Source organism: Aethalodelphis obliquidens, unplaced genomic scaffold, assembly GCF_003676395.1.
Source record: "Aethalodelphis obliquidens isolate GAN/ISIS:26980383/991018 unplaced genomic scaffold, ASM367639v1 scaffold2, whole genome shotgun sequence".
NCBI classification, from domain to species: Eukaryota; Metazoa; Chordata; class Mammalia; order Artiodactyla; family Delphinidae; genus Aethalodelphis; species Aethalodelphis obliquidens.
Window position 1 is genome coordinate 47,749,908 of NW_020837946.1, and position 25,566 is coordinate 47,775,473.

General features: G+C 33.5%; 1 long non-coding RNA gene and 1 pseudogene across 2 annotated transcripts in view; both read left to right on the forward strand.

The window, feature by feature from the left end:
- The window catches only part of LOC113630696 (uncharacterized), a 310,684-nt gene that overhangs the window by 122,569 nt on the left and 162,549 nt on the right, over positions 1-25,566 (forward strand). The window lies entirely within an intron of this gene.
- Positions 9,631-10,109, forward strand: LOC113630690 (cysteine-rich protein 1 pseudogene; annotated as a pseudogene). The gene has a single exon (XR_003437062.1). The product of XR_003437062.1 is annotated as a cysteine-rich protein 1 pseudogene (transcript).

Sequence of the window (25,566 nt, forward strand, 5' to 3'; positions counted from 1 at the left end):
TTTAAAAACTTGTTTTTCGTACTGAGAGTTGGCTATTTTTCTTACATAACTACTATTCAGATTTTTTAAAGTGTGTAATTCATTTTCAGCATTCTGAAAAAGTTGATTTTGACATTTTTGGCAGAGTGTTCATTGTTTTTATCGAGGAGTGGCTTTTCAAGGTCTTACTATGCAATTCTGGTAAAATTCCCTCCTAAATGTACTTTAAAAGTAAATGTTTATTACACACCTGCTACATTAGAGATAATATTTTAATTAATAGAGTTAAAAGCAAGCTAAGACGAATTCATGATAGTTAGCAATTACTAAGTGGCAATGGACTTTCTGGTAAAATGCTAAGTGCATTATTGAATGGTCTCATTGAATTTACACAATTAATCTGTAAGGTAGTTTTTATTATCTCCCTTATCTGGATAAGGAGGCTCAGGTTTAGTGATATTAAATTACTTGGCCAAGGTGTTAGAGTAGGTTTGGGGCTAAGACACTGCTTGATACTAAGATTAATACTCTTTAAAATATTATGTAATAAGGGTAACTTCAAATGCATACGTTATATTGTTTAATTAACAGATTTATGTATACTCAACATTTATATTTTATAAGCTGCTTTCATAAGAATTTTCGTGAAAAAACTTACCTAGGGATACCCTAGATCAGGAAAAATTTTGAAATCTTCATTTAAATAACTCTTAACGCTGTCACACTAGACATACATCAAGATGTTATCCTGCTGATCTCATTCAAACAGTTGTTTTGAATGTTTAAAATGTGTTTAAAATGAGTTTAAAATGTGACCTAAAATCTTTTCCTTCATCAATAGGGAAAGATCAAAATTATCTTCTAGAATTTAACCAGTGAATAAAGGTGGATGCTCTTCATAATCTCACTTCTATCTCAACAAGGAAGCCTAGAAACTTCATTTTCTGAACTTCAGTTGTCTTGGAATTTTTCATTTGCAAATGTTCTATTTTATATATGTTCTTTTAAATTTTTCCCAGATTTTTAATATCAATTTTAATCTAAGGAGCCATAGTTCAGAAGCATTTAATACTTGTGCCTTTCATGATACATGATAGATATCAAAATAGTGGTATCTTTGGGCAGGGGAGGAAAGTCCTGGGAAGTGGCATGTGACAGCTTTCTGAGATGCTGAAAATATTTTTTATCTTGACAGGTGATGGTTACATAAAAGCATCATATATAAAAAAATTGCTCAGTAAATTTAAGATTTATATCATGCATTTTATTGTATAGTGCTGAAGGATATTTCAAATAAAATAAGTATAACAAAAATATAATTTGTGTTGTGCACAAAACAATAATCTAATTTTCCTCTGTTCCTTTTTGTAAAAGTTCTAAACATCATTTAAAAATTACCATCATTCTTCAAATGTCATGTATTCTTTTAGCATAAATCCTGATTTAAAATTCATTGTGTGGCCACCATGTCCTGCCTGCCATCTGCCGCACACGGTGGGGTGTTACTACAGGACCTTGCTTCAGACAGGTCTGGACTCAAAGAGGGCTAAACATCCTCAACAGAAACTCTCTGGTAATTAAGCAGCATGCAGCAACAAATGAGCACAGCCACATGGCTGACAGGGTCTTGGTGCTCTGGCCAGGTGTCAGGCCTGAGCCTCTGAGGTGAGAGAGTCGAGTTCAGGACATTGGACCACCAGAGGCCTCCCAGCCCCACATAATAACAAACAGTAAAAGATCTCCAAGAGATCTCCATCTCAACGCTAAGACCAAGCTCCACTCAATGACCAGCAGGATACAGTGCTGGACACCCTATGCCAAACAATTAGCAAGATAGGAACACAAATCCACCCATTAGCAGAGAGGCTGCCTAAAATCATAATAAGTTCACAGACACCCCAAAACACACCACCAGACGTTGTCCTGTACTCCAGAAAGACAAGATGCAGCCTCAACCACCAAAACACAGGCACAAGTCCCCTCCACCAGGAAGGCTACACAAACCACTGAACCAACCTTACTGACCGGGAGCATACACCAAAAACAACAGGAAACACAAACCTGCAGCCTGCAAAATGGACACCCAAAGGCAATAAGTTAAGCAGAGTGAAAGACAGAGAAATACACAGCAGATGAAGGAGCAAGGTAAAAACCCACCAGACCAAACAAATGAAGAGGAAATAGGCAGTCTACCTGAAAAAGAATTCAGAGTAATGATAGTGAAGATGATCCAAAATCTTGGAAATAGAATGGAGAAAATAAAAGAAATGTTTAACAAAGACCTACAAGAACTAAAGATGAAACAAACAAGGATGAACAACAATATAAATGAAATTAAAAATTCTCTAGAAGGAATTAGTAGCAGAATAACTGAGGTAAAAGAACGGATAAGGGACCTGGAAGATAAAACAGTGGAATAACCACCAGAGAGCAAAATAAAGAAAAAAGAATGAAAAGAATTAAGGAAAGCTCAGAGACCTCTGGGATAATAATAAATACATCAACATTCGAATTATTGGGGTCCCAGAAAAAGAAGAGAAAATAAAGGGGGCTGAGAAACTATTTGAAGAGATTATAGTTGAAAACTTCCCTTATATGGGTAAGGAAATAGTCAAGTCCAGGAAGCTCAGAGTCCCATAAAGGATAAATCCAAGGAGAAACATGCCAAGACACATGTTAATCAAACTACCAAAAATTAAATACCAGAAAAAATATTAAAAGCAGCAAGGGAAAAGCAACAATTAACATACAAAAGCTCGTAAGGTTAACAGCTGCACTTTCAGCAGAAATTCTGCAAGCCAGAAGGGAGTGGCAGGACATATTTAAAGTGATGAAAGGGAAAAACCTACAACCAAGATTACTCTACCCAGCAAGGATCTCATTCAGATTCGATGGAGAAATTAAAACGTTTATAGACAAGCCAAAGTTAAGAGAATTCAGCACCACCAAACTAGCTTTACAACAAATTCTAAAGGAACTTCTCTAGGCAGGAAACACAAGGGAAGCAAAAGACCTATGAAAACAAACCCAAAACAATTAAGAAAATGGTAATAGGAACATACATATCGATAACTACCTTAAATGTAAATGGATTAAATGCTCCAACCAAAAGACATAGACTGGCTGAATGAATACAAAAACAAGACCCATATATATGCTGTCAACAATAGACAAACTTCAGCCCTAGGGACACATACAAATTGAAAGTGAGGGGATGGAAAAAGATATTCCATGCAAACGGAAATCAAAAGAAAGCTGGGGTAGCAATTCTCATATCAGACAAAATCAACTTTAAAACAAACACTATTACAAGAGACAAAGAAGGACACTACATAATGATCAAGGGATCAATCCAAGAAGAAGTTATAACAATTGTATATATTTATGCACCCAACATAGGAGCACCTCAATACGTAAGGCAAATGCTAACAGCCATAGAAGGGAAAATCAACAGTAACACAATCATAATAGGGGACTTTAGCACCCCACTTTCACCAATGGACAGATCATCCAAAATTAAAATAAATAAGGAAACACAAGCTTTAAATGCTATGTTAAACAAGATGGACTTAATTGATATTATAGGACATTCCATCTAAAAACAGCAGATTACACTTTCTTCTCAAGTGCTCATGGAACATTCTCCTGGATAGATCATGTCTTGCATCACAAATCAAATCTTGGTAAATTTAAGAAAATTGAAATTATATCAAGTATCTTTTCTGACCACAACGCTATGAGACTTGATGTCAATTACAGGAAATATCTGAAAAAATACGAATACATGGAGGCTAAACAAAACACTACTAAATAACCAAGAGATCACTGAAGAAATCAAAGAGGAAATCAAAAAATACCTAGAAACATATGACAATGAAAACACAACAGCCCAAAACCTATGGGATGCAGCAAAAGCAGTTCTAAGAGAGATGTTTATATAATACAATCCTACCTCAAGAAACAAGAAACATCTAAAATAAACAACCTAACCTTACACCTAAAGCAGTTAGAGAAAGAAAGAAAAAAAAAACCTCAAAGTTAGCAGAAAGAAAGAACTCATAAAGAGCAGATCAGAAATAAATGAACAAGAAATGAAGGAAATGATAGTAAAGATCAATAAAACTAAAAGCTGGTTCTTTGATAAAATAAACAAAATTGATAAACCATTAGGCAGACTCATCAAGAAAAAAAGGAAGAAGACGCAGATCAATACAATTAGAAATGAAAAAGGATAGTTACAACTGACACTGTAGAAATACAAAGGATCATGAGAGATTACTACAAGCAACTATATGCCAATAAACTAGACAACCTGGAAGAAATGGACAATTTCTTAGAAAAGCACAACCTTCTGAGACTGAACCAGGAAGAAATAGAAAATACAAACAGATCAATCACAGGCACTGAAATTCAAACTGTGACTAACAATCTTCCAACAAACAAAAGCCCAGGACCAGATGGCTTCACAGGCAAATTCTATCAAACATTTAGAGAAGTGCTGACACCTATCCTTCTCAAACTCTTCCAAAAGAGTTAGCAGAGGCAGGAACACTCCCAAACTCATTCTATGAGGCCACGATCACCCTGATACCAAAACCAGACAAAGATGCCAGAGAAAAAGAAAACTACAGGCCAATATCACTGATGAACATAGATGCAAAAATCCTCAACAAAATACTAGCAAACAGAATCCAACAGCACATTAAAAGGATCATACATTATAATCAAGTGGGGTTTATCCCAGGAATGCAAGGATTCTTCAATATATGCAAATCAATCAGTGTGATAAACCATACTAACAAATTGCAGGAGAAAAACCATATGATCATCTCAAGATGCAGAAAAAGATTTTGACAAAATTCAATACCATTTATGATAAAAAGTCTCCAGAAAGTAGGCAAAGAGGGAACTTACCTCAAGATAATAAAGGCCATATATAACAAACCCACAGCCAATATCGTTCTCAATGGTGAAAAAGTGAAACCATTTCCACTAAGATTAGGAACAAGACAAGGTTGCCTACTCTCACCAGTGTTATTCAACATAGTTTTGGAAATTTCAGCCACAGCCATCAGAGAAGAAAAAGAAATAAAAGGAATCAAAACCGGAAAAGATTAAGAAAAAAAGTCACTGTTTGCAGATGACATGATACTATACATAGAAAATCCTAAAGATGCTACTAGAAAACTAGTAGACCTAATCAGTGAATTGGGTAAAGTAGCAGGACACAAAGTTAAGTCACAGAAATCTCTGGCATTCCTATACACTAATGATGAAACATCTGAAAGAGAAATTAAAGAAACACTCCCATTTACCATTGCAACAGAAAGAATAAAATACCTAGGAATAAACCTACCTAGGGAGACAGAAGACCTGTATGCAGAAAACTATAAGACACTGATGAAAGAAATTAAAGATGATACAAACAGATGGAGAGATATACCATGTTCTTGGATTGGAAGAATCAACATTGTGAGAATGACTCTACTACCCAAAGCAATCTACAGATTCAATGCAATCCCTATCAAACTACCAATTGCATTTTTCACACAACTAGAACAAAAAAATTCACAATTTATATGGAAACACAAAAGACCCCGAATAGCCAAAGCAAACTTGAGAAAGAAAACTGGAACTGGAAGAATCAGGCTGCCTGACTTCAGAGTATACTATAGCGCTACAGTAATCAAGGCAGTATGCTACTGGCACAAAAACAGAAATATAGATCAATGGAATAGGATAGAAAGCCCAGAGATACGCCCATACACCTATGGTCACCTTATCTTTGATAAAGGAGGAAGAATATACAGTGGAGAAAAACAGCCTCTTCAATAAGTGGTGCTGGGAAAACTGGACTGCTACATGTAAAAGAATGAAATTAGAACACTCCCTAACACCATAAACAAACTCAAAATGGATTAAAAACCTAAATGTAAGGCCAGACACTATAAAGCTTTAGAGGAAAACATAGGGAGAACACTCCATGACATAAATCACAGAAAGATCCTTTTTGACCCACCTCCTAGAGAAATGGAAATAAAACAAAAACAAATGGGACCTAATGAAACTTCAGAGCTTTTGCACAGCAAAGGAAACCATAAACAAGATGAAAAGACAGCCCTCAGAATGGGAGAAAATATTTGCAAATGAAGCAACTGACAAAGGATTAATCTCCAAAATATACAAGCAGCTCCTGTAGCTCAATATCAAAAAAACAAACAAGCCAATCCAAAAATGGGCAGAAGAACTAAATAGACATTTCTCCAAAGAAGATATACTGATTGCCAAAAACACATGAAAGGATGCTCAACATCACTAATCATTAAAGAAATGCAAATCGAAACTACAATGAGTTGTCACCTCACACTGGTCAGAATGGCCATCATCAAATCATCTACAAACAATAAATGCTGGAGGGGCTTCCCTGGTGGCGCAGTGGTTGAGAGTCCACCTACCGATGAAGGGAGTACGGGTCTGTGCCCCGGTCCGGGAAGATCCCACATGCCGTGGAGCGGCTTTGCCCATGAGCCATGGCTGCTGAGCCTGCGCGTCTGGAGCCTGTGCTCTGCAATGGGAGAGGCCACAACAGTGAGAGGCCCGCGTACCGCAAAAAATAAAATAATAAATGCTGGAGAGGGTGTGAAGAAAAGGGAGCTCTCTTGCACTGTGGGTGGGAATGTAAATTGATACAGCCACTATGGAAAACAGTTTGGAGGTTCCTCAAGAAACTAAGAATAGAACTACCATACAACCCAGCAATCCCACTACTGGGCATATACCCTGAGAAAACCATAATTCAAAAAGATTCATGTACCACAATGTTCTTTGCAGCACTATTTACAGTAGCCTGGACATGGAAGCAACCTACGTGTCCACTGACAGTTGAATGGATAAAGAAGATGTGGCACATACATACAATGGAATGCTATTCACCATAAAAAGAAATGAAATTAAATTATTTGTAGTGAGTTGGATGGACCTAGAGTCTGTCATACAGAGTGAAGTAAGTCAGAAAGAGTAAAACAAATACCGTATGGTAACACATATATATGGAATGTAAAAAAACAAAATGGTTCTAAAGAACCTAAGGGCAGGACATGAATAAAGATATAGACTTAGAAAATGGACTTGAGGACATGGGGAGGAGGAAGGGTAAACTGGGATGAAATGAGAGAGTGGCCTGGACCTATATACACTACCGAATGTAAAATAGCTAGTGGGAAGCAGCCACATAGCACAGTGAAATCAGCTTGGTGCTTTGTGACCACCCAGAGGGGTGGGATAGGGAGGGTGGGAGGGAGACGCAAGAGGGTGGGGGTATGGGGATGTATGTATATCTGTAGCTGATCCACTATGTTATACAGCAGAAACTAACACACCATTGTAAAGCAGTTATACTCCAATAAAGATGGTAAATAAAATTAAAAAATTGTGTTTCAACTCGGTACTTTAAGATATAATTCTGACATAGTTCCCATAGATATATAAAGTGATTTGAATGAATCATAACTTTAAATGTTGTCAAATATATATAGGCTTTTTTTTTTTTTGGCTTTGATTTTTTTTATTGGGGTATAGTTGTTTTACAATGTTGTGTTAGTTTCTACAGTACAGAGAAGTGAAGTAGAGTTCCCTGTGCATACAGCCGTTTACATTTGTTATCTGTTTTATACATATTAGTGTATATATGTCAATTCCAATCTCCCAATTCATCCCATTCCCCTTTTGCCCCCTTGGTGTCCATATATTTGTTCTCTGTATCTGTGTTTCTATTTGTGCCTTGCAAACAGGTTCATCTCTTCCTTTTTTCCAGATTCCACATATATGCATTAATATATGATATTTGTTTTTCTCTTTCTGACTTACTTCACTCTGTAAGACAGTACCTAGGTCCATCCACGTCTCTACAAATGACTCAATTTCATTGCTTTATATGGCTGAGTAATATTCCATTGTATATATGTACCACATCTTCTTTATTCATTTATCTGTCGATGGACAATTAGGTTACTTCCATGACCTGGCTATTGTAAATAGTGCTGCAATAAACATTGGGGTGCATGTGTCTTTTTGAATTGTGGTTTTCTCTGGGTATATGCCCAGTAGTGGGATTGCTGGGTCATATGGTACTTCTATTTTTAGATTTTTAAGGAAACTCCATACTGTTCTCCATAGTGGCTGTATCAATTTACATTCCCACCAAAAGTGCAAGAGGGTTCTCTTTTCTCCACATCCTCTCCAGCATTTATTGTTTGTAGATTTTTTTGATGATGCCCATTCTAACTGGTGTGAGGTGATACCTCATTGTGGTTTTGATTTGCATTTCTCTTACAATTAGTGATGTTGAGCATCTTTTCATATGTTTTTTGGCCATCTGTATGTCTTCTTTGAAGAAATGGCTATTTAGGTCGTCTGCCCATTTTTTGATTGTGTTGCTTGTTGTTTTGATATTGAACTTCATGTGCTCTTTGTATATTTTAGAGATTAATCCTTTGTCAGTTGCTTCCTTTGCAAATATTTTCTCCCATTCTGAAGGTTGTCTTTCCTTCTTGTGTATGGTTTCCTTTACTGTGCAAAAGCTTTTATGTTTCATTAGGTCCCATTTGTTTATTTTTGTTTTTATTCCCATTACTGTAGGAGGTGGATCAAGAAAAGATCTTGCTGTGATTTACATCAAAGAGTGTTCTTCCTATGTTTCCTCTAAGAGTTTTATAGTGTCCAGTCTTATATATAGGCTTTTGAAATAACTTGGTCCACAAATTTCCTGAAAAATATTTTTAAGTTACTGACAAAACATCAACCAAATACTGGATTAGTTCTTTCAGGATTACTAAAAATAATAGTGCTGGGAAACTAATTTTATTTTGATCATGCTCTTCACTCTCTGACATTTCATATAGTTATTGTCTTTTCCAGTAGAAATATAGTTTGTTAATGACTCCTAGTAAACATACAAATCATCCATGTTGGGAGTTTATGGGTATAATTTAATCATCCCTGATGATTCTAAGCAGTTTTTACATAAAATAGCTACAAGGTCATTCAAACCCTTAAATGGTCCTTTGGAATCACCTTATTAATCACACTTCTTAGCTAGTGGGCCAGGTATGACAACATGGAAACAGAAAACTCAGCGAATAGAATAATGCAATAAATTCACATTTGTGATTTACCGAACCTGTCACCATATACGTAGCTGAATTTCCTGGAAATACTCTCAGACCCGCAAAATTAGTAGACACATCTACATAACAGGATATTAGATCCCAGGTAGATCCACATAAATAAATAAACTTTGTACTAAATAAATTGTATGCAAAACTTTACAAAAAGAAATTAGAAAGATACTTCTCAGGAATTTCCTAAAAAAAATTCCCAGTACAATTTTATTTTACTGAATTTTCTGTCATTTACCTTAATTGAAAATTGACTCTTAATTGGAAAGAAAGGGATGTATTTTTTGTCTCTTCTAAATCATAAATATTTTTTAGCAATGTATAACTCTTTTTAATAATCTTAAGCAGTTCCTATTTTATCTACTCCCACTCATCTCTCCACATTCATTAAGGACCTTGTACCTGGCTTGCTATCTTCATCCCTATTAAACATGATTCAGCATCTTGCATGTTTTCAGAGACCCTGTGGTCAATATATTCAGTGCCTTATTTCATAATGCTCTGACATAGAGTCCAGCGTTGTGCTCTGCTCCCGCTCAGCCACCCGCCCCGGACACGGCGCCACCATGCCCAAGTGCCCCAAGTGCAACAAGGAGGTGTACTTTGCTGAGCGGGTGACCTCCCTCGGGAAGGACTGGCATCACCCTTGCCTGAAATGTGAGAAACGTGGAAAGACGCTGACCTCAAGGGGTCATGCCGAGCATGAAGGCAAGCCCTATTGCACCCACCCCTGCTACGCAGCCATGTTCAGCCCCAAAGGTTTCAGGCACGGTGGGGCAGAGAGCCACACTTTCAAGTAAACCCAGGTTTTGGAGACCCCATCCCTGGCTGCTTGCTGGGCCGCTGCCCCTCTAGGGCGATGGCAGGCCCTCCCCACAGGCATCTGGGGCTCCCCTGTAGACCCTCAAGCCCTCAAGAAACCCGGCCACTTGGAAGACCTACAAAAAAAAAAAATTATCTCCCAGATCCCCTACCTCCTAATACCCTAAGGGGTAGGTTCTCAACATACAAATTTTGGGAGGACACAAGCATATAGTCCAGAACACTTAGATTAGAATTTCCTGTAGTAAACATACCTAGAACCTATGGAGTATGAAGCATGACTTCCAGGAGAATTTCACCTAAGCTATGTCTCTGATGTATAAAATGAAAATAGTTCATAACTTAAGTGCTCCCAGCTTTGTGAGATAATGACCTACTGAGTTAACAGAGTCCTGATCTTTTAATACAGACTATTAAGCACGTATGTGTCCAGTAGTGTCCAATGCAGGAACCAGAGGCCTAGGAAACATGTGGAATGTCCCAGGCCTCTTCCTGCTTTACCCATACCTTTTGATCAATTGTATCTTTGAAATTATTAGGAAGGCTTGGTACTGGGTAAGATCTCTAATTTATTAGCTCATACTGGTGTAATAATGATATTGTCTACTGGACCAACAAACCACTGACTATGGCACATTTAGCAAGAAAAAAGAAGGGAAATTATAAAGGACAAATGTCACCAATGAAATTTGGAGAAAATATTTTTAGACCCATGAGGAAACTTGCTAAGTGGAATGATAGGGAGAAATGACCAGAAGGAAAAAACAATGGAAGAAAGGAGTTAAAAAATCTGACCTGCAAGGTCCACTCATTCTTCTTTTCTGTAGGATACCCCAGGAAAAGAAAAAAAAGAAGATGACCTAGGTAAAGAGACTGCTGATGCTTGCTATGAAGAAGGTAGTTTATCTCTAAAATGCCCTAGAGAATGTCCCTGGCCAAGGATTATCTAATAGAACTCAGGGTCTATATGACACGGTTCCCTGGAGAATGTCAGAGCTATACAAGTTTCTGGAGTATAAAATAAACATCTTTCAAAATTTAACTACTGCTGCTGTACGAGATGATCCCTTGAAACCCAGTTAGAGAACTCATCTTTTCTGGCCTGGAGGGGCAGAGTTTGTGTGAGAAGGACCTGAGGAAAATCTAAGCTTTATGGTAGATTTTATCTTTCATAATATTTAGTAAAACTTGGTACTGATGAGTCTGATTTGACTATCCAATCCTGCGGATTAGGTTAATAGGCTAAAATTCTACCCTGGCAGTTGCTAGCAGCAGTGGTGATAATGACACCTTTAAAAGAGAAGGAGAAATACTGTCAAACTTGGTTTTTCTTATTATTGGAAGGCCTACTTTTTCTTTTATGCTACCTGGAGCTATTTCCTGTTCATTCATAAATTAAAGTAAGTCCTACGATTATAGGAAGTCTTATAGTTGGAGAACAAGATCAAGTGACCACTGAATCCTAAGAATACTCCGTAAAAGAACTTGAATCTTTCAGTGAGAAATGCTAGCAGAAGTCTGGTCTGTATAGACATGGATATGTGCTCAGTTGTCAGGAAGGTACATTGCTAATTTCAGGTACACCTGAAAAAATGAAATAATAGGACCATAAATGCCTAAGAGGCTACAAACTTCTGTGAGCAGATGCTTGTCAATAATATGAGTTAGTTTGTTCCTTGGAGTTAAGGACAAGCTGTAACAAACCTATTTTGAGAAAAGTTACTTTCCCACACCCTTCCCCACCTACAAATGGGATACTTCTTTGAAATTGGTTGGTTGGACTGCTATAAGTACAAGACCTTAGACTAGTTTATTGATGACGAAAGAGAGAGCCTAATTTAGAGTTGTTGACACTAATGATAATAGATGTGGTCCACAATGGGGCAGGGATAGAAGCTCCTTATTTAAGAGTTCCTTATTTAAGCATGCCAAGAAAATATTGTGGAGGAAGCAACTAAGCTGCTGGCTCATTTTCTGTACGTAGAATGTGTGTTGTGTGGATCCAGAGCATGAAAATGACAGAATACATTCAGGAGAAAAATTAAAAGAGAGAGAGAAATCAAACCAGTTCAAGCCAGAAATTCTGAGACTAGCAGAGTTATTAAGGTTTTGGTAAAATCATATTCCATATCTTTTCCTTCCCAGCCTTAAAATGCCACTCCCCTACTGATGTTTTTTCGAATCACCTCCTTAAACAAAAGTAATACTTGCATTCAAAACTTTGTCTCAGGCTCTGCTTCAGGGAAAACTCAAAGTAAGAAACAGAAGTAGACTAACAAAGAGCTATCACTTACTCCTTTTAATCCTTGGTTGGTTTCCCATAATCTTTTTCCACTCTAGGTGTCACCCAAAGTAAAAAATTAAAATTTTAGCTAACATCTCAAATATTATCAGTAATTATATGAAATGTAAACCAACTAAACACTACAATTAAAAGATTATGATTCTCACATTGAATTTAGGGGAGAAATGTCTACAGGTCACATATAAAAAAAAAAGCACATTAAATATAAGAACAAAGAAAAATTGAAAAAAACAAGTTTCATGTCATATTACCTAACCAAAAAATTGTAGAAAAATTAAATGTAAGTTTAAAAAAATTTCTAAAGAAAGATGTTTTATAATCAGGAAAGTATCAATAAGCTTGGGATATTGAATAATTTAAAATTTATATACAATTTGTAATAGAGCTTTAAAATATGTACAACATATAGAGAGTTTTTGTTTATGATAAATTCTTTAATGTATCATCAATTTTAATAAAACTGATAAAATAACTAAATGGAATATGGTACAAATTCTACCAAAACCATATAATTAAATATCTCAAATTCTTCAAAAAGTTGACTGTGTTTACATAGCACAGTTACAAAATGTGGAAAAGGTGAAAATTTGTCAATGTTTTTTGCATCATCTTTATGAAACTAATCTTATATGCCTAATTGGTCAATTTACTTTTTATAATCTTAGAGATTTTATATTCTTATATTCTTATAGATTTTTAAAGATTTTAGCATAGGTGAGAACATAGTTTTCCACACAATACTTATAATGCCTTGCCTAGATTAGGTGATTAATTAATCATTATTAATAAGTGAACAAATGAATATCATTGGTTTATGGCTACACAATAACATAGGTACTTATTTTTGCCATGTTTAACAGAAACAAATTTATTGATGTGCCTTATTGCAGTTATTTCATTCACATTGTTGAATCATGACCACCACCTCCCTGCAGAAGATTTCAAGAATATGTAATGGAAAAGAGTTTCAGAAAGAATCTAAAGTGTCTTTAGGAGAACTTGGATTACTTTAGATCTTGTCAAATGAATTAGTGATTATATCCTATCTCTACAATTTAATCCATCTTAAAGTTCTTTACTGAAATAAAACATTGCAAAACCATTTAGTTATCAAGTTAGAAAACTTGTTAATACCTTTTCACAATTAAGTAAGCAAAAACACCACAAGCTCATTCTGTAACCACTTTTTTTTTTAAATTTTTATTGTATAGTTGACTTACAATGTTGTATTAGTTTCAGGTGTACAGCAAAGTGAATCAATTATACATATGTATATTTCCATTCTTTTTCAGATTCTTTTCCCATATAGGTTATTACAGAATATTGAGTAGAGTTCCCTGTGCATACAGTGGGTCGTTATTAGTTCTCTAGTTTCTATATAGTAGTGTGTATATGTTAATTCCAGTCTCCTAATTTATCACTTCCCCCCACGTTTCCCCTTTGGTAACCGTAAGTTTGATTTTGAGATCTGTGAGTCGGTTTCTGTTTTGTAAGTAAGTTCATTTATATCATTTTTAATTAATTACACATATAAGTAATATCATACGGTATTTGTCTCTGTCTGATTTACTTCATTTAATATGGTAATCTCTAGGTCCGTCCATGTTGCTGCAAATGGCATTATTTCATTCTTTTTTATGTCTGAGTAAAATTCCATTGTATATATGTACTACATCTTCTTTATCCATTTCTCTGTTGATGGACATTTAGGTTGCTACCATGTCTTGGCTATTGTAAATAGTGCTGCAATGAATATCGGGGTGCATGTGTCTTTTCAATTATGGTTTTCTCTGGATATATGCCCAGGAGTGGGATTGCTGGATCATATGGTAGTTCTATATTTCGTTTTTTAAGGACCCTCCGTAGTGTTCTCCATAATGGTTGTACCAATTTACATTCCCACTAAAAGTGTAGGAAGATTCCCTTTTCTCCACACCCTCTCCAGCATTTATTGTTTATAATCACTTCTTAGTTGCATTCTTTGCACATCTTTTCCCCAAATTACTTCTCTAGACCAGGTCTCCACAATATGTCTCATTAACAAATTAATCTGCTTTAGAAGAGGTGTCAATTCTGGAATACTCTCCTGAAATCAGTCCTTTATTAGCAAAGTAGCCTATTTAAGTTTTAAATCTGACTGTGTCTTTCCTTTTGCTTGGTTAAATGCCCAACCTCTGAAATAGCTACAAGATGAAAGTTAAAATGGTAAGTATGAAGTATAAAGTCCCCCATGATCTGATCTTTACATATTTTTCTAGCATAATCTCTTGTCACTTCCTAATTTTCTTTAAACTCCAAAAATTATTCAAATAATATATTTTATAGAGCATTTCTTATTCTGTGACACATGCCAGGAATGATTTACTATTTTCCAGCTGATTTACCTAGCTAGCTCCTGTTTACCTTTTAAATCTCTGCTTGTGTACTTTCTTTCCCAGAAAGACTTTCCAATTCCATATTATATCATGTGCTATCACTTTCATTAACATCCTGTAAGATTAAATTTACAAGACTACATTATGATAGCTTATTAGTACATCTATACCTGTCGTTAGAGTGAGAATTCTTCAACATCAGGAAGTATGTCTCAGCTTTGTATTTTCATTCTTTAGCACAGTGCCTTACAAATTGTAATCTCTCAATAATTTGTTATAGCAAGAATGAAAAATAATTTTGCAAAATTAGTGCTATGTAAGCTCAGTAGTGTTAGGCAGTTTCTCTAAAATATAATATGCTTTCTTATGCTATGGTAGTATTGCAAATGTGAAAGATTTCAGAAGTAACCAATCACATTCCATACCCTGATAGCTTTCTTAGAAGATTTATTATGAAACGGAATGTAAATTACATTATCTGCTGCCTCCCATCTCCTTTCAGCAATGAAAAAAGCACAGTTATCTGGCAAAATAATATAAGGCAAATTTTAAGAGATTCTAAATAATTTGGAGAGATATTTTTAAGAAAAACTTTTAGAAAGATCAATAGCAATGAATTACAGTCAAGATTTAAGGTACTCCTTATGAGTATAGATAACCCATTTTTTCATCATCATTTTGTGTACAGATGTTTTACTTTAACTATGTGCTTATGATTGCTGTCATTTGAAATTAAGGGTGGATCTTATCCTTTAAAAAATCAAAATAAAATTTCCAAAAGTTTCAATATGCACATTTTAAATTTGTAGAAAAATAATAGCTTTGTGCTTGGAGAACAATTATAAAAGACCACTCATTTTGATTCCTAAGGCAGTCATACACTCCTTAATATTTTTTTATTTGATATATATGTTTTAAAGTGTTAAAAAAGATTTAACAATGTTTTTTATTCACTAATTTCACAAAATTGTAGAGTTAATATTTTCATATTTATTTACGTAATACTTTAAAAAAAGGAAAATTACAAAGATAACAGTGTAGCAGTTCTAATGGCGACACAGGTGCAGGATAAGTTAATTCGTCAAATCCTAACACACTTTTAGATCACATGACCAGTTTTGTTTTATACATACATACAAAATAGTTGTCTTAACATTTTAGTACCAATTAGATAAAATGCTAGATTAGACAATGAAAAAGGAGTGTTTTTAAAATTTAAAAAAAAGTAATTAGAGACTAATTCAATCAGTTTCTGACCTGTAGTTAAATGTAATGATACAGATGTGCTCTTTTGTGTTTGACTTCTTTCACCCAACTTGATACTTGTGAGGTTTATCCACATTGATGCATATACCAATAGTGTGCTTCTTTTACATTACTGTGTAATATTTTATAGAAATATACTGCAATTTGTCAATTCTCTTGTTAAGTAGATGACATTTTGTACATGTGTTTTGTTAGACCATGTTTGTTTATAAACCTAAGACTGTAATGCCAAATCAGTTTTAAAAGTGATTGTACCTGAATTTGTGGCTGTTGCCTCTGTGATGGTAGACACTCTCTAGCACCAGCAATGCCTCTGCCTCTGTGAGCTAATGGCAAATGAGGAGGGGCCTAAAAAGGACTTCTTTACCATGGACCAAGCCAATTGCCTGCAAAACAGTTAGCTAGGAAAGCTCTTTGCAAGAGTTTGTCCACTACCAGAAAGGTGAAATCTTAGTTTGTCATACATAGTAAAGCACAATCAAACACAATGATATCAGACATTATCAGAATTTCCCCAAACTCCTTATTTGTAAACTCCTTTTCCACCATTTGATATGGAAAATTATAAGGTCTTCAAAAGACAGCTGTTCTTCCTGAATAAAGCTATTAGATATGTGCAGGCATAAGTGAAGCCCAACTGTCTAACCCATTTGAAAATATCTACCTGGCTTCTATCCATGCAAAATATTATGCCAAGAAACATTAAGTAGCATGCCATGTAAGTGCTGATGGTTCAGTTCGATGGGAAACAGGACTTTTCTTTTGAAAAAGGTTTTATCTTTTTATTGGCAGTTCTGAACACTAGATACTTTTCCCCATTGTGTTGAAACTACCTAATGTATAACAGCAAAAGGAAAAATAGAAGACAAAATCAGGTTTTTACAAGATTTTCTTTTTCATTTTCGTTCGTGTATTAATATTTTAGTAAAAATGTAGGGACATAAAATCCAAATCAGAGCAATTTTATTGCACAAACTTCAACAGTTCATCATTAAAATAATTATAGATAAACCTTGACATTTCCTGCATTTGGAAGTTTGTACAAGAAGTAAATTTTTATTGATGTTAGCTAGTGTTCGTAGTCTTTTTAAAAAGTCATACAATGAAAATTTTGTAACTATGAATGGTGATGGATGTTAACTAGACTTAGTGTGCTCATCATTTTACAATATATACAAATACTGAATCAGCATGTTGTACACCTGAAGCTAATATAATGTTATATGTCAGTTATCTCTCGATTTTAAAATGGCACTTATGAGACTCCTAAGAATAAAATATTTAGCAATGCTGTTATTAATCACATAAAAATCATACATTGGATAACATCCATTTAGTATGCTTTTTGAAATAAAATATTCTACATGCAAGAACATATTTTTAATGTTATCTGTCTTCTGATCTTTTTCTATATATTTGCAATTAAAATGTATTTAAATGTCTTTAAGAAAAGTGATGATATTAATTTACACCTCCACAGGCAGTGTGTGAGAATGCTACTTAGTACACATCTGTATATATATTTTATTTTTTTATTTTAATGTTGGCCTAATATTATGGTGGGTAGATAATGTTTTATCTCATTGTGATTTTGTTTTGCATTTCTCTGATGACTGTTTGCTTATAGACTATTAATATGCTCATTTTATGAAATTCCCATTTAACCCTTTAGCCCATTTTTTTCCTATTAGTTTTTTTTTGTTTTTGTTTTTGTTTTACTGATTTCTGGATAAGAATCCTCTGTTTGACATATATGTATATGTGTTCAGGTTCCTGGCTTGACTAAACTTTTTTAATATTTAATTTTGATGAACACGTTTTTAATGAAGACTTTATCAAATTTATTTTACTGTTAGTACTTTTTGTGTCTCATTTAAGAAATTATTGGCTTCCTCAAGGCTATAGAGATATTTTCCTATTTATCTTCTAAAAGTTTTATTGTTTAATTGTATGCTCCATCTAAGATTTATTTAGTATATAAGTGCTAATTTTTTTTCCAATATGGATATCTAACTAAACAAACACCATTAATTGAAGAATCTTTTCTCCACTGCATTTTGGTGGTAATTTTGTCATAATTCAGGATACATGTGATTTTGTGTCTGCTTCTGTACTCTTTATTGTGCTCCATTGCTGTATTTGTTGTGTTTACTACCAAATCGCTATAGTGTTTTCACAATAAATCTTGATATCTAACACACTCACATTTTGTAATTCTCCCTCAAGAGTGACTTGCTATTTTTGTCTTTGTATTGCCAAATACATTTTTAATTATCTTACCAATATCCTCCAAAAATATCTTGCTAGGACTTTGAGAGTACATTAATACTATAGGGTAAATTTAGGGAGAATTAATGTCTTAAGAAATATTGTCTTCTGTTTCATAAATATGATACATCTTTTCATTTATTTAGTTTTCACTCAGAATTTATTATATAGTAAATAACTTGTTATTCTCCAAGTGAATGATGTATATGCAATATTTTCAAAATTTATTTGGGTACAGAACCCTTTTTCCAGAACATCTTTTAAAACTAGCATTTAGCAGTGCATATTTTGGGAAACATTCTCTTAAGAGGATGGGGTTAACATAGCTGAGGTGATGGATTACATTTCTGTATCAATCATGTAATATCCTGATTCATAGATTAAAGTAACATTTCTTTACCTTGGAATAATATAATGCATTTGGATGTGTGTAATCTAAGAAAACGCTTTCTATTGCTTGGTGTCAATGCCACTAAATTTATAATTTTATTAATGACTAGCATTCCATATACCCACGGATTCCTTATTTTTTACTTATATTCAGTTACTTAATTTCACAATATCGTGAGAAAGGTAATGCCCCTAATTTATAGAAGAGAAAACTAAAGGACAATGAAGACATTATGATTAGAATCATACAGTTAATACTTTACAAAGCTGGGAATCAATTCAAGTGGTTTGACATCCCAAGCCCCCACCCCACCAAAATCCCTTTGGTTTACCTATTTTAAACTGCCATTTGACATTCAGCATATTATACTTTTTAATTCAGAAATAAAATATCATACAAACACTGATGGCAAAAATAATACTTGTATACAATCTCAACCTTCATGACTAAATTACTTAAGGAAAGAAGCTAAATAATCAGAGGATATCTTAATTATAAATCTGTGAAAGAGGCAACTGTGCCAACTCATTAAAACCGATACTGTAAGTTTGTGGCTTGAATATTACTTATGAAAATAAACATCTGTTTTAAAAGAAATGTATGGCCTTGGGAAAATAATCACATTGGTAGAATGCATGTTATTTATAAAAAGAGTTTCTTCAAAATATCAGCTTACACTGAAGTCTTCTGTGGTAAACTGATGAACAGAACCCATGATGTTGCCTGTTGGTAATTGTCTAATGATTTCACATATGTAAATTCTATCTCCTTCAATGGATAGTAAACTGTTTTAGGGCATTTTAATCTTTCTTATGCTTATTTTGTTGTCAACCAATATGTTTAATGAAATACCAAATATGTAGGTGTTAATAAACACTTCTTTGCACAATTAATGAATGGAATCAGGGCCAGAGGCAAAAGTTGATATATATATGTATGTATATATATATACATATATATTTGTGTGTGTATATATATGTGTGTGTGTATATATATGTATATATATATACATATATATACACCCACATAAAAATGGCACATAAAAATGGTTCAATGGATGTTAGTGTTTGAAAATAGCTGTTTTTTTAAAAAATTATTTATTTATTTTTGGCTGTGTTGGGTCTTCGTTTCTGTGCAAGGGCCCTCTCTAGTTGCGGCAGGCGGGGGCCACTCTTCATGGAGGTGTGCGGGCCTCTCACTATCGCGGCCTCTGTTGTTGCGGAGCACAGGCTCCAGACGCGCAGTCTCAGTAGTTGTGGCTCACGGGCCTAGTTGCTCTGCGGCATGTGGTATCTTCCCAGACCAGGGCTCGAACCCATATCCCCTGCATTGGCAGGCAGATTCTCAACCACTGTGCCACTATGGAAGCGCTGAACATAGTTTTTAAACTGTAGTAATTCACAAAAATTTTGTTTATCCTTGGAACAACAAAAGATTTGTATCAGGCACAAATTATATAATCAGTGATATTTTCTGAAAAAATTATCCAAAATACTCGAAATTCTAAGTTGAAGGTAAACTGCATGAAATGGTTGAAAAATAATTATAATTCCAAAGAGAACTGATGATCAAACATGTAGATTTTTAGTAGAAAATGCAAATTAATAATTAAAGAATAAAAGCAATTTGGGCCACCACAATGTATGGAAGATCCTATTACATTACTAATAGTTTCGTAACTCTCAGACTACCAGGTTGGCAGAACTACACCTCCACTACTTTCATATCACATACTTTTTTATTTGCCTCCTTTAGTTTTCCAGTTTATCCTATGACTTATTAAAATATATCAAATATTTTAATCTAGATGAACTCTATTTTTCTGCGCCTTTAGAATTAAGGCAGCATATATAATAAAGTTAACAAATTAGTTGGTATGAATTTAAATATATTGCTTAAATATTATCTGTTTTCTATAATAGCTTTTTTAATAATTTAAGAACTGAACATCAATTGAAATGACATATTTAAATACTACCTCTTTTGTCTTAATGAATTAGATTACCACTATGTGATTTTGTATATGAGGAAACAATTCCAAGGCTACATGGTTCTGTATCAACTGCAGAGATAGTGAAAAATCACTTACTTTCTCTTGATGGCCTTAGGAATAATGGCAATAACAAGGATATAACATTCTGTCATTCTAACTGCAGAAAATAAAAACAGTATTGGTTTTCCTATACTAACTGATATTATGTCAAAATAATTTGTATTAAACTGAATTAATAATCTAGTGTTTCTGCTACTCCTGATAGCAACCAAATTTGAATCTCCAAAATAGTTTTCATTTGGATAATCGTAAACTTGTTGAAGGCAATTTAAAAGCAATAATAAAGGATATAACCTTGATTTCCACTTGGGCAGAATAAGTTAGCAGCAGTTATGGTGGTGCTGAAATTCTCCAGATGTTTCTAATGAGAGCAATTAATTCTCTATCCTCTAATGACATTAATTGTTCAATACAGAACATGAAGGATATGCCCTCTGAGAAAGAAGATTCTAAGTCTGCTGTTAGAAATCAGATTTCTTTCTGTAAGTTAAAAAATTAGAACTATTGTGATATATGTATCTTTGGAAACAATTTGGATTGTTCAGAAGGAAATTAGCAAATTGTTCTATATTTAGATAATAAGTTATTCATTTTCATATCTCTTATTAAACGTGATATACATTAAATTGCTGTTAACCTGTAAACACACATATAGTAACAAATGGTTTTTATGACTTTATGTAGAAAAAAATACAAGTGACAAGTGTTTTGAAGGCTTCTAAATTGTGCCTATTTGTATTGTATGATTAATATCCATGACTATCTAGTGACAACCCCAATTTTAGGCAAAACTTTTCAATTCTTTATTCTTCTTCAGTGCAGTTAAATATATATTTATTCCTTCTGAATATAGTCAGTACCTAATAATTTCCCTTGCATGAGACAACGTAGAGATCTGAAGAAGACATTTTTAAGCAATCATACACACACAGAAGAGATTAAGTTAATATTTATTCAGCTCTAAGTAGTGCCATACATATAAAGTGCAATTTTATTTCATTTTAGAAAGCTTTTTTTGTAGAAAAAGTCTAGTAGTGTTATATATATTTTCCCATACAGTGAATAAATGGAAAAGATGTGATTTGAGTTCCAGTATTTGATAGGAGAGTCTATGCCTTTTCCTCTACAGCATTCTCCTTTCCTTTCCACAATTTTATACTAATTAGAAAATCCATAAATTAAGAATTACATACATTAGTGAATCATATTTATTCATCTATAAGATAGATATTCTGTGTCTATGTTGTGGCAAACCCTGCTTGAGAGGAAATGAAAAAGTATACAGTTGACCCTTGAACATAAATGTTTGAAGTGTGTGGGTCTACTTATATGCAGATTATTTAAAATAAATATATGAGACAAATTTTTGGAGATTTGTAACAATTTGAAAAATCTTGCAAATGAACCACATAGTCTAGAAATATTGAAAAAATTAAGAAAGATTTGATATGTCATGAATGAATAAAATAGATGTACATACTAGTCTATCCTTATATATGCATGAGTGGTATTTAATATTAAATGACCAATGTGTTAGTTTTCTTACTGTTTAGTAACTTTGCTTTTAAAGAATTAGATTATTGTACAGTATGCCCCTCTTTCTTATAATTGGAGAAACTGTGTATCAACCTATCATCACAGGTAAGTAATTTTTTTTAAGAAATTAAATTTTCTAATACTTTATAATGAATATGACTGAAATACCATATGTAATAAAAATTTTATAACAATTCATTCATTAGTGTATAGGCTAGGCTACCATGAGGCAATCGTATTGATTACACTAAGCTACCCCAAAGCAATCATATTGCTGCTGCTTTGTTATCAATGCATGAATCATTATACCTGCAAATAAACATGAATTTCTTTTTCACATTATCTTTTCATTTCTGATGTCAATGTTATTAATACGTGTAACACCTACAATGTTTTGATTCATATAAGACAATATTGATGTAGGTACTGACAGACAATTCATTTTGTAAACAGATGACATAAACTTATTGTATCGATAAATACAGTACAGTACTGTAAATGCTTTTCCTTATAATTCATTTCCTTAAAATTTTCTTAATAACATTTTCTTTTTTCTAGCTTACTTTATTGTAAGAATACAGTATATAATACATATAACATACAAAATATGTGTTGACTATTTATGTTATTGGTAAGGCTTTCAGTCGACAGTAGGCTATTAGTGGTTAAGTTCTGGGGGAGTCAAAAGTTATATTTGGATTTTCAGCTGTGTGGGGGTTGGTGCCCCCTATCCCCCATGTTATTCAAGGGTGAACTGTACAAGGGATCTCTGATTTTTCAGTCAGGTTTGAGTGTGGTCAAGGAATGACTTTTGGTCGGGAACAATCCTCTGGAGTGCTGACATTGTATTATGACCTGAGTCACAAAAGGAAAACACGAGGACAGTGTGTTTCAGGCAGAGGGAACAAAAATAGGAAGACTCTCAAGGTGGAACTAGTTTACCTCACAGAGTAACAGAAGGAGACTGATATGATTACAGCACAACAAGCAGTTGGATGAGTGGCTAAAGATGTGGAAGAAGAGTCATCAGACGCAAGCAATATAGGTCATAATATGCAGATTGGAATTTTGTAGATGAAAAGCAGTTTTAAATAGAGTGAGATTTGTAGTTTTAAGATATTGCTTTGGTTAAGTGTGTGGAAAATAGATTGCAGGTGTCAAGAATGGAAGAACAGATCCCAGTCAAGATAATTTTCCCTTCATAATCCAGGTGAGGAGGAATTATGTAGCTTGCCAAAGAAGTGGGCAATAGAATGAATCAAGAATGTCTTCTATGTTTTTGACCTGAGTAATTTGGTGAATATTGTTACCATTTACTAATTTAGGAAGATTGCAAGAGGAAAAGGATGAAAAGTAGATTCTAGAAGGAAAGCAACCACATGTATGATTTTTCAATTCTATAAAACCCTAAGAAATAAAATTTCAGAAAAATTTATTACAAATTCAAATCATATTTAGAAATATAATTCTGAAATCATGGCTTTAGATACATTTTCTTAAGGTGTTTTTTCTCTCTTTAATGTTGTATATTAGTCCAATGCAGAGACTAATGCATCTAGATAGAATATCTATATATATTACAGCTATAGATACATAGACTTTCATCCCTAGTCACTGTAGTAAGAGGTACTCGTACAGTACTCTTAAGGGTTTCATAAATACTATTAATAAATGTTCTTGAGGCCTTCAATAAAGTTTTTATACTGTCTGACAAATTTTTTGAATTTCCAAAATTATTATGTAGTACATAATTATTTAAATTTTTTCAGCTGAAAAAAAAACTTTTCAAAAGAATAGTTACTTAAATGGTTTTCATTTATCATTTTGGCAACCAGCCAAGAACTCCTATGTGTAAAAGGAAGTGGAAAGGGGAGTTTGTAGATGCCACCATCTTACTTAGTACAGTCATGACCTTCCAATATCCAATGCTGTGATTTTTGTGTAAGACCATGGTAAATGCTTAATCAATATATACCTACCTTGAGGAAAATATATTTGGTCCAGAAAAATAGTTTCTATACATAGATATAACTGTGAGAGTTATAATATTTTATTGATTTGTGTGAGATGGTATGTATTATATAATTATTTAGTTGAATATTATAAATCTCTTTATTTACATACATATGCTATATATACATATATTTTAATTGAAATATTTTTTGAGAAAGCATATTTGACTAGAGGGTAAAAATCTATAGCTACGTAATAGAAATAGTGATTATTGTATGCAACAATGAATTTTCATTAGGAGGCAGAAATTCTTGTTCTAATATAATCAGCAGTTTTTCTCTAATTAGACATATGCTATACTTCTAGTTTCTGTCAAAAAGAAGTGGCATCTCATTAAATGTGGGCAGTACTAGCGTTCTCTTATTGTAGTTATTTCAAATTATTCTACTTTTATTCTGTGACTATGTTATCGGCACCAACTAGGAAAAAATATATATTAGGCTAAAAAAATGCATATGTTGAAAATGTTAATTACTTATTAAGATGTATTTTAATGTTTGTTTTGTGGAATTTGGAATGTTTTATAAGCAAAATAACAATTGACCATGTATAAGTATGTTATTCCTTCCCTGCAACTTTGTTCACTTTATAAATAACATAACTTCTATTCTTCCCTTTACAGCTAAGATACTTGAAAGAGCAATTAGGCAGTCTCCAATTTTTCTCATCCCTTTTCCCCTAAAACTAATTTAAAACGTTTGGTTTTACTTCCACTGCTTCATTTAAACTGCTCTTGCCAAAGTCACCAATGAGCTTACTCTTGCTAAATCTAATGTTTAATTGTCAGATTTCTTTTTATTTAAATCATCATTAGCATTTGTCAGCACATTGATGATTAATATGGAGAATCACTGTGAAACTTATTAATTTTTTCCTTAGTATACAATAGTAATTCAGCATAGAGAAACTGGTCTCATGGAAGTATATTGATGGGAATGCCAAAGATATTTATAACAATTTCATCAAGCAATAATACTCACATTTTTTTCCCAAAATGAATCATTGAGTGTATTTTCAACAGTTATGTTCAATGCTATGTGAGTAGCCAGTCTAACAGGTTATCCTGTGAATAAATATTTAAATTTAACTTTTGATAAAAGAAATGGATTCCAGGTCTGATATATTGATGGAAGATAAATATCAATACATACTGTCAATCAAATTAATAAGATATTTTCTAATAAAATCACACATATGCAATATATAATTTCATTGATAATTGTTATTAAACCATAGAAAATATCAAAACAATCTATAGATACTCTGCTTTTCCAAGCTTGTTATTTTCATTTTCCATCAATCTTATGTGATATTTAAAAACAGGTTGCACTACTTCCTTGTATGAGCAATATTAAAATCATTAAAATATTATTATTATTTAA